Raw genomic sequence first — 15,896 nt, 5'->3', positions numbered from 1 at the left:
AAAATGAGTATAGATAAGAATATAATAAAGATCAGAGCAAAATTAAATGACACAGAGATTAAAAAAGCAATTCAAAGGAACAATAAATTCAACAGATGGTTCTCTGAACAGATAAGCAAAACTGATAAGCCTTTAACCACACTCATCAAGAAATAGAGAGGAACTAAATAAATAAAATCAGAAATGAAAGAAAAGTTACAACTGATAACAAAGAAATACTAATTTCATAATACTTGTTCATACTAATGAACAAGAAATACTTGTTCATGCTAATTTCTTATAAACATTATAAGAAATTAGCATGAACAAGTACATTTCTTATAAACTTATAATGTTTATAAGAAATTAGTATGAACAAGTATAGGCTAAGAAATTTGAAAACCTGGTGAAATGGACCAATTTATAGAAATGTACAATCTTCCAAAACTGAATCAAGAAGCAGCAGAAAGTCTGGATAGACTGATAACAATTGGCAAAATTAAAATAGTAATTAAAACACTCCTGGCACACAAATCCTTGGACCAGATAGATTCACAGAAAAATTTTACCAACTACTTAGGGAAGGACAAACTACTATCCTTCTCAAACTTTTCTAAAAAATTCAAGAAAAAGGAAGACTCCATGACTTTTTTATGAGACCAGTATTTACCTAAATCCAAAACCAGGTAAAGACACAAGAAAGAAAGAAAACTATAGGCCAATATATCTGTATGAACATAGATGCTAAAATCCTCAACTAAATATTAGCAAGCTGGGACCAACAATAATGTAAAAAGATCATACACTATGGTCAAGTGGGATTAATCCCAGGATACAAGAATAATATGACATTTGCAAATCAATAAACATAATACAGCATATAAGCAAAATGAAAGACAAAAATCACATGATCATATTAATAGATGCTAAAAAGCATTTCATAATGTGCAGCACCTATTTATGACACAAATGCTTAGCAAAGTGGGAATAGAGGGGCCATACCTCAACATAATAAAAGCCATATATGAGAAACCTACAGCCAACATTGTATTCAATAGGTAAAAACTAAAAGCTTTCCCCTTAAGATTAGGAACAGCACAATGATGTCAACTTTCACCACTTTTATTCAACATAGTATTGGAAGTCCTGGCCACAGCAATCAAACAAGAAAAAAAAGGGCATCCAAATGGGAAAGGAAGATGTAAAACTGTCATTATTCACTGACAATACATTAGTGTACAAAGAAAACCCTATAGGCTGCACCCCCCAAAAAAACTAATCAACCTAATAAATGAATTTGTCAAAATAGTGGGATACAAAGTCAATATTCAAAAATTGAAGGCATTTTTGTACACCAACAATAAAAAATCAGAAACAGAATTTAGAAAAAATGCCATTTACTATAGCAAAAAGAAAAATATAGCACATTGAAATAAACCTAAACAGGGAGGTAAAAAAACCTGTACTCAGAAAACTACACAACACTAAGAACTTATATGTATAACCCATGGGTATGAACTAAGTAGGGGGGAATTCTGGAGGGAGGGGGGTTGCAGGGTGGGGGCATATAAAGAAAAAAATGGGGCAACCATAATAGCATAATCAATAAAATATATTTTTTAAAATCCTTAAAAAAAGAGAAAACTACACAACACTGAAGAAATAAATTAAGAAAGACACAAACAAATGGAAGCATATCCCATGTTCATGGATTGGAAGAATCAACATTATTAAAATTTCCATAATAGTGCTCGCTTCGGCAGCACATATACTAAAATGGGAACGATACAGAGAAGATTAGCATGGCCCCTGCGCAAGGATGACACACAAATTCATGAAGCATTCCATATTTTCCTACTACCCTTTGCAACAACATGGATGGAACTGGAAAGCATTATGCTGAGTGAAATAGGCCAGGTGTTGAAAGACAAATACCATATGATCTCACCTTTAACAGGAAGCTAAACAACAAAACAAACAAGCAAGCAGAAAAAAAAACACCAAAGACACTGAAATAGAGAACAAGGGGACAGTGACCAGTGGGGAGAGGGAAGGGAAGTTAAGGGGAAAAGGGGGGAGGGATTTGGAGGAACAAATAGGAAGGACACAGGGACGAGAACTAAGGGGGGTGGAAATGGGAGGGAGGTGGGGAGCAAGGGGCGGGGGAGGCTGGGATGGGAGAAATAGACAAAAAAACTGTACTTGAAAAATAAAATGTCCGTAATACCCAAAGTTATCTATAAACTCAATGCAATCCCTATTAAAATACCAATTACATATTTCTCAGATTTAGAGAAAATATTTCAAAATTTATTTGGAACCACAAACAGCCCTGAATAGATTCAGTAATCTTGAGAAAGAAGAACATAGTAAGATGTATAACAATACCTGATATCAAAGTATATTACAAGACTACTGTAATCAAAATAGTCTTGTATTGGCATAAGAACAGACCCATTGATCAATGGAACAAAATAGCCCAGAAATAAACCCATGTCTCTATGGTGAACTAATATTTGACAAAGGAGACAGGAGCATAAAATGGAGTAAAAATAGCTTCTTCAACAATCTGTGCTGGGAGATCTGGAATGGTACATGCATAAAAATGAAACTAGACCACCAACTTATACCATACACCAGAATAAGCTTAAAATGGATAAAAGACTTAAACAAAAGCTGTGACACTATAAAAGTCCTAGAGCAAAACATAGGCAGTAAACTTTCAGATATCCCATGCAGCAATATGTTTGCCAACACATCCTGTTGGACAAGGGAAATAAAGGGAAAAATAAAGAAATGTGACTAAATCAAGTTAAGAACCTTCTGCAAGGATAAAGAAAGCATCAAAATGAAAATGTAACCAACTGTATGGGAAAACATATTTGCCAATAATACCTCAGACAGGTGTTTGATCTCCCAAATATATAAAGAACTCATATGACTCAACACCAGGAAGGCAAATAATTCAATTTTAAAAAATGGTAAAAGGACCTGAACAAATACTTCTTCAAAGAGGACATATGGAAGGCCCATAGGCATATGAAAGGATGCTTATAATTACTAACTGTCAGAGAGATGCAAATGCAAACCATGATGAGATACCACCTCATACTGGTTAGAATGGCCATCATTAACAAACCAAGAACCAACAAATGCTAATGAAGGTGTAGATAAAAGTTAACTCTACCATACTGTTGTCGGGAATGCAGACTGGTGAAGCCAGTATGGAAAACTGTATGGAATTTCCTTAAAAAACTAAATGTGGAACTGCTTTTTGATCCAGTGATCCCAATGATGATTATACCCTAAGAATCCTGAAATATCTATTCAAAAGGGCTTATGCACCCCTATGTTCATAGAAGCATTATTTATAATAGCCAAGTGGTAGAAATACCCTAAGTGCCTATCAGTAATGAGTGGATCAAAATATGTGGTACATTTATACAATGAAATACTACACAGCAGAAAGAAAGGAAGAACTCCTACCTTTCATGACAGTGTGGATGGAACTTGGAAGTATAAACACTAAATGAAAGAAGGCAGGCAGTTGAAGACAAATAGCACATGATATCACCTATAAGAGTTACCTAATGAACAAAACAAACAAATGAGCAAAATAGAACCAGAGGCATTGCAACAAGGGACAAACTGACAGGGATCTGAGGGGATGGGCAAGGGGAATAAGGGAGGAAAGAACAGAAGGGTCTAGTTAAACAACATATGTAAATGACCCATGGATATGGACAACAGGGTGGGGATTGACTGTGGGGGTGGGTTTTGGGTGGGGTAGGGGAGAACAACAGGAGAAAATTGGGACAACTGTAATATAGCAACAATAAAAGTAGTAAATAGAAATAAAAATTCAAATGTAAAAAATTTGCTGAGGTGACATTTGTTAATAGGTCCATGTAGGTTTTAATTGTATATTACTATGATACATCATCTGTATATTGCATTGTGTATCTACCACCTATAATCAGATCATCTCCCATCACCATAAATTTGGTCTTCTTTTCCCTCTACCATCACCCACCTCTTTCCCTCTGGGAATCACCATACATGTCTCTGAGTTTTAGTTTTATATCCCACATATGAGTGAGATCATATGCCTTTTAGCTTTTTCTGTCTGTCTTATTTCATTTAGCATGACATTCTCAAGGTCCATCTATGTTTTGCTTGTTTTGCTAATATTTTATTGAGGATTTTAGCATCTATGTTCATCAGTTATTGGCCTATAATTTTCTTACTTTACATCTTTCATTCCTGAGTTCAATTATTTGGGTCCCTTGTTTTTTCTTGATGAATCTCATTAGAGGTTCATCAATATTTTTTAAGCACCATGCATTTCTGTCATATTGAAATATTTATTTATTTATATATTTTTTTAGATAGAGGAAAAAGGAGGAAAAAAGAGAGGAAGAGAAACATTGATGCGAGAGAGAAACGTTGAGCCTTTGCCTATTGTACACACCCCAACCTGGGCCTCTTATACATGCTCAGACCTGGGACCAATCCCACACCCTAGGCATGTACCTTGACTAGGAATTGAACAAGTGACTCTTTGCTTTTTGGGACAATGCCCAATCAACTGAGCCAAACCAGTCAGGCCTCCTCAATCTTGTTTCTCTTTTCAAAGAAGAAACTCTTGGTTTCATTGATTTTTTAATATTGTTTGGTAAGTCACTATGTCATTTATTTCCACTCTAATCTTTATTATTTCCTTCCTTCTACTTAATCTGGGTTTTGTTTGTTTTGCTTTTTTCAGTTCTTTTAGATGTAGGGTTAGTTTGTTTATTTGAGATTTTTCTTGCTTTTTGGGGTAGCCCTGTAATGCTATGAACTTTCCTCTTAGGTCTGCTTTCTCTGTGTCTTATAAATCTGTCGTATTCATTTTCATTTGTCTCCAGGCAACTTTTCATTTTTCCCTTGATCCTATTGATAACCCATTCATTGTTTAATAACATGTTACTTAGTCTCCATGTGTTTCAATGTTTTCTTTCATTTAAAAAAATTTTATTTTATTGATTATGCCATTACAGTTCTATTCCCCCCTTCATTCCCCTCCACCCTGCATCCCCCCACCCCTACCATTCCCCCCTTTAGTTTATGACCATGTGTCTCAAGTTCTTTGGATTCTATATTCCCCATACTATTCTTGCCCTCCCCCTATCTATTTTCTACCTACCGTCTATGCTACTTATTTTCTGTACCTTCTCCCCACTTCTCCTCCCACTCCCCTGTTGCTAACCCTCCATGAGATCTTCATTTCTATGATTCTGCTCCTGATCTAGCTGTCTTTTTAGCTTGCTTTTGTTTTAGATGTGGTTGTTAATAACTGTGCGTTTGCTGTCCTTTCACTGTTCATATTTTCTATCCTTTTCTTAGATAAGTCCCTTTAACATTTCATATAACAAGGGCTTGGTGATGATGAATTTCCCCAATCTGGCAAAGGCAATAGACTTCCAGGAAATCCAGGAAGCTCAGAGAGTCCCAAAGATGTTGGACCCAAGAAGAAACACACTAAGCATATCATCATTACATTAGCCAAGATTAAAATGAAGGAGAGAATCCTAGAAGCAGCAAGAGATGAGGGTACAGTCACCTACAAAGGAGTTCCCATCAGACTGTCAGCTGATTTCTCAAAAGAGACCTTACAGGCAAGAAGGGCCTGGAAAGAGCTATTCCAAGTCATGAAATCCAAAGAACTACAACCAAGATTGCTCTATCCAGCAAAACTTTTATTTAGAATGGAAGGTCAGATAAAGTGCTTCTCAGATAAGATCTTTCATTTTTTAATGGTAGTTGACTTCTAGTTTCATACCACTGTGGTCAGAGAAGATGCTCCATATGATTTTAATATTCTTGAATTTGTCAAGTTTTATTTTGTATCCTAACATGTGGTCTATTATTGAAAATATTCCAATGTGTACTTGAGAAGAAAGTATATCTTGCTGCTTTGGAATGAAATTTTCTGAAATATCTATTAAACTTATGTGTTATTTAATGTTGCTGTGGCCTTGTTGATTTTCTGTCTGGAAGATCTATCCATTGTTGTCAATGAGGTGTCAAAATCCCTTACAATGACTATTTTGCTGTTACTCTTAATGTATACCAAGGTTTTCTTTGTACATTTAGGTGCTCTTATGTTGAGTGCATATATGTTTACAAGGGTTATACAATCTTGTTGGATATACCCCTTTAATATTATTTAGTGACTGCCTTTATCTGTTGTTAAGATGTTTGTTTTGAAGTCTATTTTGTCATATATAAGTACTGTTACTTCAGCCTTTTATTTGTTTCCATTTGCATGGAATATTTTATAAATTCCTTTACTTATAAGCCAGTATAAATCTCTGTTCTGAGGTTTGTCTCTTGTAGACAGCATACATATGGATCATGTTTTCTTATCCATTTATGTACCTTATATCTTTTTATTGGAGCTTTTAATTGTTTATGTTTAAAGTTATTGATAAGAACTTATTTATTGCCATTTCATTCTTTATACCTATTATCTTTTCTTTCTAGTTTTTTTCTTCTTAAAACAGGCTCTTTAATATTTATTACAGTACTGGTTTGGTGATACTGAACTCCTTTAAGTCTTTTGTTTTGTCTGGGAAGTAAAAGAGTAAAGCTTTGAATTCACATGGCCATGAGTTAGAAACTAAGTAGGGATATTAACTGGGTTAAATTACTTATTCTCTCTGAGATTCTGATTCTGCTCTTGTGAAATAAGATTGGGGATACTTAACTGAAAAGTACATTATTTATCTTTGAGGTACCTCCATGCTGCTTTCCACAATGAATCCTTTCCACATCCTCACCAGCACTTGTTATTGGTGATAGCCATTCTGACATGTATGAGGTTATATCTCATTTTGGTTTGAATTTTCATTTCTCTGATATTTAGTGACATTGAGCATATTTTCATATGTCTATTGGTCATCTTTGTGTCCTCTTTGAGAAGTGCTTATTCAGTCCCTTTGCCCTTTTTTAAATTGGATTTGTTTTGGTGTTGAGTATTGAAAGTTCTTTATAAATTTTGGATATTAACCCCTTATCAGATGTATCAGTGAATATATTCTCCCATTCAGTGTATTGTCTTTTTATTTTATTGTTGAATTCCTTTTCTGTGCAAACACTTTTTAGTTTGATGTAGTCCCATTTGTATTTTTACTTTTGTTTCTTTTGCCTGAGGAGATCTTGCATCTATCTGGACAAAGTCCAGCCATCTTTAATATAATGAGAAATGTTTGCATGACATTGATGTAACCCAGTAGTCAAGGAGAGTGGACTGGAATGCACATATGTGAACAATGATGACTTCACTGTGCTATAGTCAGTGGGGTCACTAGACACCATTGAATGAGCATGTGTACTTTGTGGCCATTGCATTCAAAATGACTGAGTTATTAGAGCAAGAATTTGCATCAGCTTTTGCATTAAGCTTGAACATGCCTCTGAAGAAACTATTTGGATGATTCAGAAGGCTGCAGCTATGGGCAACTGGTGATTGGAAGCTTGATCATGACAATACAACCACTTATGCATTATATCTCATACCTCTAGTTTTTTGGTGAAATATCAAATCACCCAGGTGACTCAGACCCCTTACAGCCCAGACTTGGCACCCTGTGACTTCTGGCATTTCCTAGAACTAAAATCACCTTTGATAGGGAAGAGATTTCAGGGCATTGATATAATTCAGGCAAATATGATGGGGCAGCTGGTGGCAACTGGGAGAACTGTGTGAGGTCCCAAGGTGCCTACTTTGAAAAGGACTGAAGCATCATTGTCCTATATGCAATGTTAATTGTATCTCATATCTTCAATAAATGTATCTATTTTTTGTATAACGTGGCTGGATACCTTCTGGATGGACCTCATATATCAGAAAAAATATTTTTATGAGCAATGTCCAAGATTTTACTGCCTATGTTTTCTTCTAGGATTTATACGGTTTTGAGTCTTCCTTGTAACCCAGTGGTTCTACTTCTGGGAATTTATCCAAAGAAACCTGAAACCTCAGTTCAAAAGAACATAAGCACTCTGTGACCTAGGCAGGCCTAGGGGGAATGAAAAATCACCAGGTAAGAAACTTTACCATGGGAAACTACTTGCCGACCCTACCCAGGACAAACAGATGCCTGGCTAAGATTGGGGTCTGGGGTCAGCCTATCTGGCATAATAGGTTACAGCTTTAATTTGAGCTTGACAAGTTGTATCAAGAACAATGGTCAACAGAAATGGCACCAAGCAACCAGCTCTAGCCAATCAGACTCTGACACACCAACCAGTTACCCTTCATGGGTTTTTGCATTTAAAAGCCCTGCCCTAAGAACAACTGAGTGAGTCTTAAGCTACCTTGGTTGGCTCCCTAACTCCCCTTGGTTGGCTCAACTTTTCCCACTTATTCCCCACTAATAAACCCTGCTCCTTAGCTCACTGTGTCTGTCTGGTTTCTTGGGCGACTCCAACCTAACACCCCTAAGTTCATTGCAGTGTTATTTACAATAGCAAAGGTTTGGAAGAAGTCCAAGTGTCTATCAGTAGATGAGTGGATAAAACAACTATGGGACATTTACACAATGGAATACTACTCAGCCGTAAAAAGGAAGACGATTTTACCCTTTGTGAAAATATGAATGGACCTAGAGAAAATTGTGATAACTTAAATAAGCCTGTCAGAGAAAGACAAATATATGATTTCACTCATATGTGGTACCTAACAAACAAACTAAATTAATAAGCAAAATAGAGACAGAGTCATAGAGAGCAGGCTGACAACTCTCAGGAAAGGGGGTGATTGGGGGTGGACAGATCAAGCAAAAAGGGAAAAGAACTCATGGATATGGACAATATTGTGGTATTTGTAGGTGGAGGTGGAAGAAGGTAAAAGGGGGATAAATCATAACGAAAAAAACCAATAAGAATAAACTATTAAAAATGTTCTTTTAGTATCAAATATGCAAATACATGTAAACTGTCCAGTGTGATGCATTGGCAATGACCACCAAATGATGTTGCATCTGTTGACATTGTTGTTATTTCTAAAGAAGTCCTCTGGAATAGCATTTTTCTTTTTGCTAGAAGCCTTTTTTATGTTATTAAATATTGGACTAGGGTCCAAAGCAGGCAAAAAATCTTCAAGCCTCTATCAGTTGAGTCCAAATAATCATAAAGCTGCTCTGTGATTATACTGGCTTGCAGGGAAGAGATATAATTTGATTTAAAAAATTCAATTTCGGGAACTCTTATGGAACCCTATTGCATAAAGCACGGCACATCTGCACAGCAGTAACGACACACAGAAACACTTGTGTTGAAAAATTGTCTTCTACCAAAGTATAAAGAATTCACACATCTAGCTTAATAGCAAATTTCAGAATATATCCTGAACAAAGGCTAGTAAGCATGAGGTGTGTCATGTTTGATCATTAGGTAGTTCAACTGGAAAAAAATAACATACACCAAGACAGCAAGGATAATCAGATCTTTCTTGTGGTGCTGGTGGAATTGAGGTCCTTTTATTTGCTTTTTTGGATTCTCACTTGAACTTCCTTCAGTTATCCCCAGAATGACCTCAGGGCTGCCCAGCTGGATTTGATATCATCTTTTTCCATTAACTCCCCCATCCTGCCACAAGCTTTTCTTTGTATTACTGATCAATCGTGAGATCTCTTTCTATGAAAAATAATAAAGCCCCGAGAATTGCCATTCTTTTAGTTGCTCTGGCTGGCTCAGCCCCAGGCCAGGAAAGTCAGAGTTGTGGCTATTGATTTGATTACAGCTCTTGGAAGGACAGGGGGAAGAAAGATTCTTTTATTGCTGTTAGATTAGGAACTAGTTGCAATGACTAATCGGGAGCCAGAGTACAAGCCTTAATAATTGATAGAGAAGGCAGGAATTAAGATGCTTGTGGGCAAAAAAAATATATCTGATTCATGTGTTGTATATAATGAATCCTCTGGTGGCAAATAAGCAGTTTGTTAAGGTTTGACTTATGAACTAGGTCATGATTGTTTCTCTTTGGAAATAAAAGTAAAATTAGACATTTTTAAATGTCTCTTAAGACCATTAGTATAGCCAGGAGAAATCATGTATATAGAGTCCACTGTTGTTTGGAGCATGCTAGAGGCAGAGGAGCTGTGTTCCCTTGAACTACTTATGGTTCTACTGGGAGAGTTACAGGTAGGGTTTAGTTGGCGCCCCATCTAGCTCCAATAAACCATTCAAAAAGATATAGCCACAATGGCACTGAACAAAGAGGGGACTCCAGAGAAAAGGGGAAATAAAGCTCATGTCCAAGTGCCAAAAAAATTCAGGTGTGAACAATCTGTAAAGTTCTCTTTTTATTTTTTTTTGTTTATGTTATTAGAATTGTCTTGATTTTCACCCTTTGCCCCCTCCACCCAGCTCACTCCCACTTCCATAGTCAATCATCACACTATTGTGCATGTCCATGGATTAGTCATATGTTGCTCTTTTACTGATGTCTTCACCTTCTTTCAATCAGTCCCCACCTTACACCTTCCCACTTACACCTGTCTGATCCAAGTTTCTGTGCCTCTGGTTCTATTTTGTTCATTGGTTTATTTAGTTCATTATAGTCCTCTTAAAAGTGAGGTCATATGGTATTTGTCTTTCACCACCTGGCTTCCTTTACTTAGCATAATGCTTTCCAGTTCCATGCATATTGTCGAAAGGGATAGGAGTTTCTTCTTTCTGCTGCATAGTATTCCACTGTGTAGATGTATCAGTTTTTTAATCCTTTCATCTACTGATGAGAACATAGGCTATTTCCACATCTTGGCTATTTACAATAGCACTGCTATGAAAATGGGGATGTATAAATTCTTTGAACTGGTATTTTGGGACTCTTCCAGCATATTACCAGCAGTGGAATTGCTGGTTGAAAATGCAGTTCCATTTTTAGTTTCTGAGGAAATTCCATATTGTTTTCCACAGTGGCTGCACCAGTATGCATTCCCACCAAGAATGCACTAGGTTCCTTTTTCTTTGCCACCTCACCAGCACTTGCTATTTTTTGATTTATTGAGGATAGCCATTCTGACAAGCATGAGGCAATATTTCATTGTGGTTTTAGTTTGCATCTCTCTGATAGCTAGTGATATTGAGCATCTTTTTATGTGTCTCTGGATCCTCTGTATGTCCTCCTTGGAGAAGTGTCTGTTCAAGTCCTTTGCCCACTTTTTAATTGGGTTGCTTGTCTTCTTAGAGAGGAGTTCTGTAAGTTGTTTGTATATTTTGGAGATTAAACCCTTGGCTGAGGAATTATTGGCAAATATGTTTTCCCATACAGTTGGTTCTCCTTTTATTTTAATACTGTTTTCTTTAGCAGTGCAAAACCTTTTAATTTTGATTAGATCCCATTTGTTTATTCTTTCCTTTATATTCCTTGCTCTAGGGTACATATCAGTGAAAATGTTGCTGCGTGGAATATCTGAGACTTTCCTGCCACTATTCCCCTCTAGGACTTTAACGGTGTCACAGTTTATATTTAAGTCTTTTATCCACCTTGAATTTATTTCGGTGTATGGTGTAAGTTGGTGCTCCAGTTTCATTGTTTTGCACATAGCTGTCCAGTTCTCCCAACACCATTTATTGAAGAGGCTAGCATTACTCCATTTTATGTTGCTGCCCACTTTATCAAATATTAATTGACCATAGAGAGTTGGGCTTATTTCTGGGCTCTCTGTTCTGTTCCATTGGTCTATGTGCCTGTTTTTATGCCAGTACCAGGCTGTTTTGATTACAGTGGCCTTATAATACAGTTTGGTATCAGGTATTGTGATCCCTCCTACTTTGTTCTTCTTTCTCAAAATTGCAGCTGCTATTCAGGGTCGTTGATGGTTCCATATAAATTTTTGAATTGTTTGTTCTATGTCTGTGAAGTATGTCATTGCTACTTTAATAGGTATTGCATTGAATCTATAAATTCCTTTGGGTAGTATGGACATTTTGATGATATTAATTCTTCCAATCCATGAACGTGGTATATGTTTCTATTTGTTTATGTCTTCCTTGATTTCTTTCTTCAGTGTTGTTTAGTTTTCTGCATACAGGTCCTTTACCTCCTTGGTTAGGTTTATTCCCAGATATTTTAATTTTCTTTTTGCTAGATTGAATGGGATTTTTTTCTTGATTTTTGCTTCTGCTGTTTCATTGTTGGTATACAAAAATGCCTTTGATTCATGGATATTGACTTTGTAACGTGCTGTTTTGCCAAATTCATTAATTAGTTCAAGCAGTTTCGGGGAAGAGTCTATAGGATTTTCCATGTACACTATCATGTCATCTGCAAACAGTGACAGTTTTGCTTCTTCCTTTCCTATTTGGATGCCTTTTATTTCCTTTTCTTGCCTGATCGCTGTGGCTAAAACTTCCAATACTATATTGAATAGAAGTGGTGAAAGTGGACAACCTTGTCTTGTTCCTGATCTTAGTGGAAAAGCATTTAGTTTTTGCCCATTAAGTATGAATTTGATTGTAGGTCTCTCCATATATGGCCTCTATTATTTTGAGGTATGCTCCCTCTATTCCTACTTTGATGAGATTTTTTTATCATAAATGGGTGCTATACCTTATCAAAAGCTTTTCCCACATCTATTGATATGATCCTGTGGTTTTGGTCTTTGCTTCTGTTTATGAGATGTATTACATTTACTGATTTGCCAATATTGAACCATCCTTGCATCCCTGGGATGTATCCCACTTTGTCATGGTGTATGATCTTTTTAATGTATTGTTGGTTGCATTTTTTTAATATTTGTTGAGGATGTTAGTGTCTATGTTCATCAGCAATATTGGCCTGAAGTTTTCTTTTTTGTTGTTGTGTCTTTATCTGGTTTTGGGATTCGGATGATTCTGGCTTCATAAAAAGAGTGTGATGCAAATTAAAACCACAATGAGATACCACTTTACACCAGTCAGGATGGCTATCATAAACAAAGCAACCAACAACAAATGTTGGAGAGGGTGTGGGGAAAAGGGGTCCTTAGTTCACTGTTGGCGGGAATGCAGACTGGTACAACCATTATGGAAAACAGTATGGAATTTTCTCAGAAAAATAAAAATCGACCTGCCTTTTGACCCAGCAATTCCACTGCTGGGATTATATCCTAAGAATCCTAAAACATCAATATCAAAGAACCTATGCACCACAATGTTCATAGCAGCACAATTTACAATAGCCAAGAGTTGGAAGCAACCTAGGTGCCCATCAGTAAATGAATGGATCCAAAAATTGTGGTACATATACACAATGGAATTCTATGCAGCAGATAGAAAGAAGGAGCTACTACCATTTGCAACAACATGGATGGAACTGAAAAGCATTATGCTGAGTGAAATAGGCCAGGTGTTGAAAGACAAATACCATATGATCTCACCTTTAACAGGAAGCTAAACAACAAAACAAACAAGCAAGCAGAAAAAAAAAACACCAAAGACACTGAAATAGAGAACAAGGGGACAGTGACCAGAGGGGAGAGAGAAGGAAGTTAAGGGGAAAAAGGGGTAGGGGTTTGGAGGAACAAATGGGAAGGACACAGGGGCGAGAACTAAGGGGGGAGGAAATGGGAGGGAAGTGGGGAGCAAGGGGCGGGGGAGGCTGGGATGGGAGAAATAGACAAAAAACTGTACTTGAAAAATAACTAAATAAAATTAATAAAAAATAAAAAAAATTAAAAAAATTAAAAAAAAGAGTGTGGGAGTCTTTCATCATTTTGGATTTTTTTGTAATTGTCTGTGAGGAACAGGGGTTAGCTCTTCCTTAAAAGCTTTTTGAAATTCTCCTGTAAAACCATTTGGACCAGGGCTTTTGTGTGTCAGGATGTTTTGATTACTGCTTCAATTTCATCTGCTGTTATTGGTCTTTTCAGGCTTTCTGCTTCTTCATTGAGTTTTGGAAGATTATATTTTTCTAGAAATTTGTCCATTTCACCTAGGTTTTCAAATTTCTTGGCATACAGTTCTTCATAGTAATTTCTAAAATCCTTTGTATCTGTGGTGTCAGTTGTAATCTCTCTTTCATTTCTGATTGTGCTTATTTGGGTTCTCTCTCTTCCTATCTTGATGGGCCTGCTTAAAGGTTTGTCTATTTTGTTTATCTTTTCAAGAAACCAACTCCTGGATTCATTGATCCTTAGAATGGTGCTTTTAGTCTCTGTGTCATTTAATTCTGCTCTGATCTTGGTTATTTCCTTCCTTCTACCTGCTATGGTCTGTCTTTGTTGTTGTTCCTTGAGTTCTTACAGGCGTAGGGTTAGGTTGTTTGTTTGAAATGTTTCTATCTCTTTTAGGTAGGCCTGTATTGCTATGAACTTCCCTCTCAGGTCTGCCTTCATTGTGTCCCATAAGTTTTGGGTTGTTGTGAGTTCATTTTCATTTGTTTCTAGAAACTGTTTTTATTACTTCCCTAATTTCATTCTTGACCCATTCATTGTTAATTAGCATGCCACTCAATCTCCATGATTTTGAGTGTTTTGGGTCTTTTCCCTTGGGGTTGGTTTCCAGTTTCAGTCCCTTGTGTCAGAGAAAATGCTTGGTATGATTTCAATATTCTTGAATTTGTTGAGGCTTGTTTTGTGTCCTATCATGTGGTCTATCTTTGAGAATGTTCCATGTGCATTTGAAAAGAATGTGTGTTTAGCTTCTTTCAGATGAAGGGTTCTATATAATTAGTTAAGTCCCTTTCATCTAGGGTATTTTTCAATGCCACAGTATCTTATTTGATATTTTGTTTGGAAGATCTGTCCATTTTTGACAGTGGGGTGTTAAAATTTCCTACTATAATTGTGTTGCTGTCAATATCTTTCTTGAAGTCCTCTAAGATTTTCTTTATATATTTGGGTACTTCTATGTTGGGTTCATATATATTTACAACGTTTATGTGTTCTTTGTGGATTCTTCCCTTGAGTATTATGAAGTGATCTTCTGGGTCTCTCTTTATGGCCCTTTTTTTAAAAGACTATTTTGTCTTACATGAGCACTGCTACCCCAGCTTTTTGTTCCCCATCTCTTTGCTTGGAAAATTTGTTTCCAGCCTTTCACTTTTAGTCTGTGATGGTCTTTTGTCCTGAGGTGGGTCTCTAGTAGGCAGCATAAGTGTGGGTCATGCTTTCTTATTCATTCAGCTATTCTATGTCTTTTGATTGGAGCATTCAATCCATTTACATTTAAGGATATTATTGACAGGTACTTATTCAATGCCATTTTTTTACCTGTGTTCCTCTCTGTCTCTCTCTTTTCCTTCCTTTACTTAGAGCAGCCACTTTAGCATCTCTTGCAGAGCTGACTTGGTGGAGGTGTATTCTTTTACATGTCTTTTGTCTTGGGTGCTCTTTATTTGGCCATCTATCTTGATTGAGAGCCTTCCTGGGTAAAGTAGCTTTAGTTTCAGGCCTCTGGTTCTCATTATTTGTGATATTTCTTGCCATTCTCTTCTTGCTTGGAGTGTTTCCATTGAGAAGTCACCAGCTAAACTTATTGGGGATCCCTTGTATGTTACTTCCTTTTTCTCCCTTGCTGCCTTTAAGATTCTCTATTTGTCTTGGAATTTTGCCATTTTAATGATGATGTGTCTTGAAGTGGGCCTCTTTGGGTTGCTCTTGATTGGGACTCTGTGTGTTTCCTGGGTTTGTGTGACTTTTTCTCTCATCAAATTAGGGAAATTTTCTCTCATTACTCTTTCAAATAAGTTTTCTATCCCTTTGTCTTCAATCTGTCCTTGTGGCATTCCTATTATATTGATATTATTATGTTTCATATTGTGTTGCATTTCTCTTAATCACTCTTCATTCTTTTCCAGCCTCTTTTTTTTTTTCTTGCTCTTTCTGGATGTTTTTTCTAGTTTGTTTTCCAAGTTGCTGATCCAATTTTTTGCTTCATTGATCCTG

The 15,896-nt window shown here is 36.5% G+C and overlaps 1 non-coding gene across 1 annotated transcript; it reads left to right on the top strand.

Moving 5' to 3' along the window:
- The first annotated feature begins 1,726 nt into the window (after positions 1-1,726).
- On the top strand, positions 1,727-1,833 carry LOC119050494 (U6 spliceosomal RNA). Its single transcript, XR_005082759.2, has one exon. It is a non-coding gene; the product is annotated as a U6 spliceosomal RNA (small nuclear RNA).
- The last annotated feature ends 14,063 nt before the right edge of the window (positions 1,834-15,896 follow it).

This window comes from Artibeus jamaicensis, unplaced genomic scaffold, assembly GCF_021234435.1.
Source record: "Artibeus jamaicensis isolate MK-2021 breed Jamaican fruit bat unplaced genomic scaffold, CSHL_Jam_final contig_240, whole genome shotgun sequence".
Lineage (NCBI taxonomy): Eukaryota > Metazoa > Chordata > Mammalia > Chiroptera > Phyllostomidae > Artibeus > Artibeus jamaicensis.
Note: the sequence above shows the minus strand (reverse complement) of the source record. Positions and strands in the feature narration are given on the sequence as shown.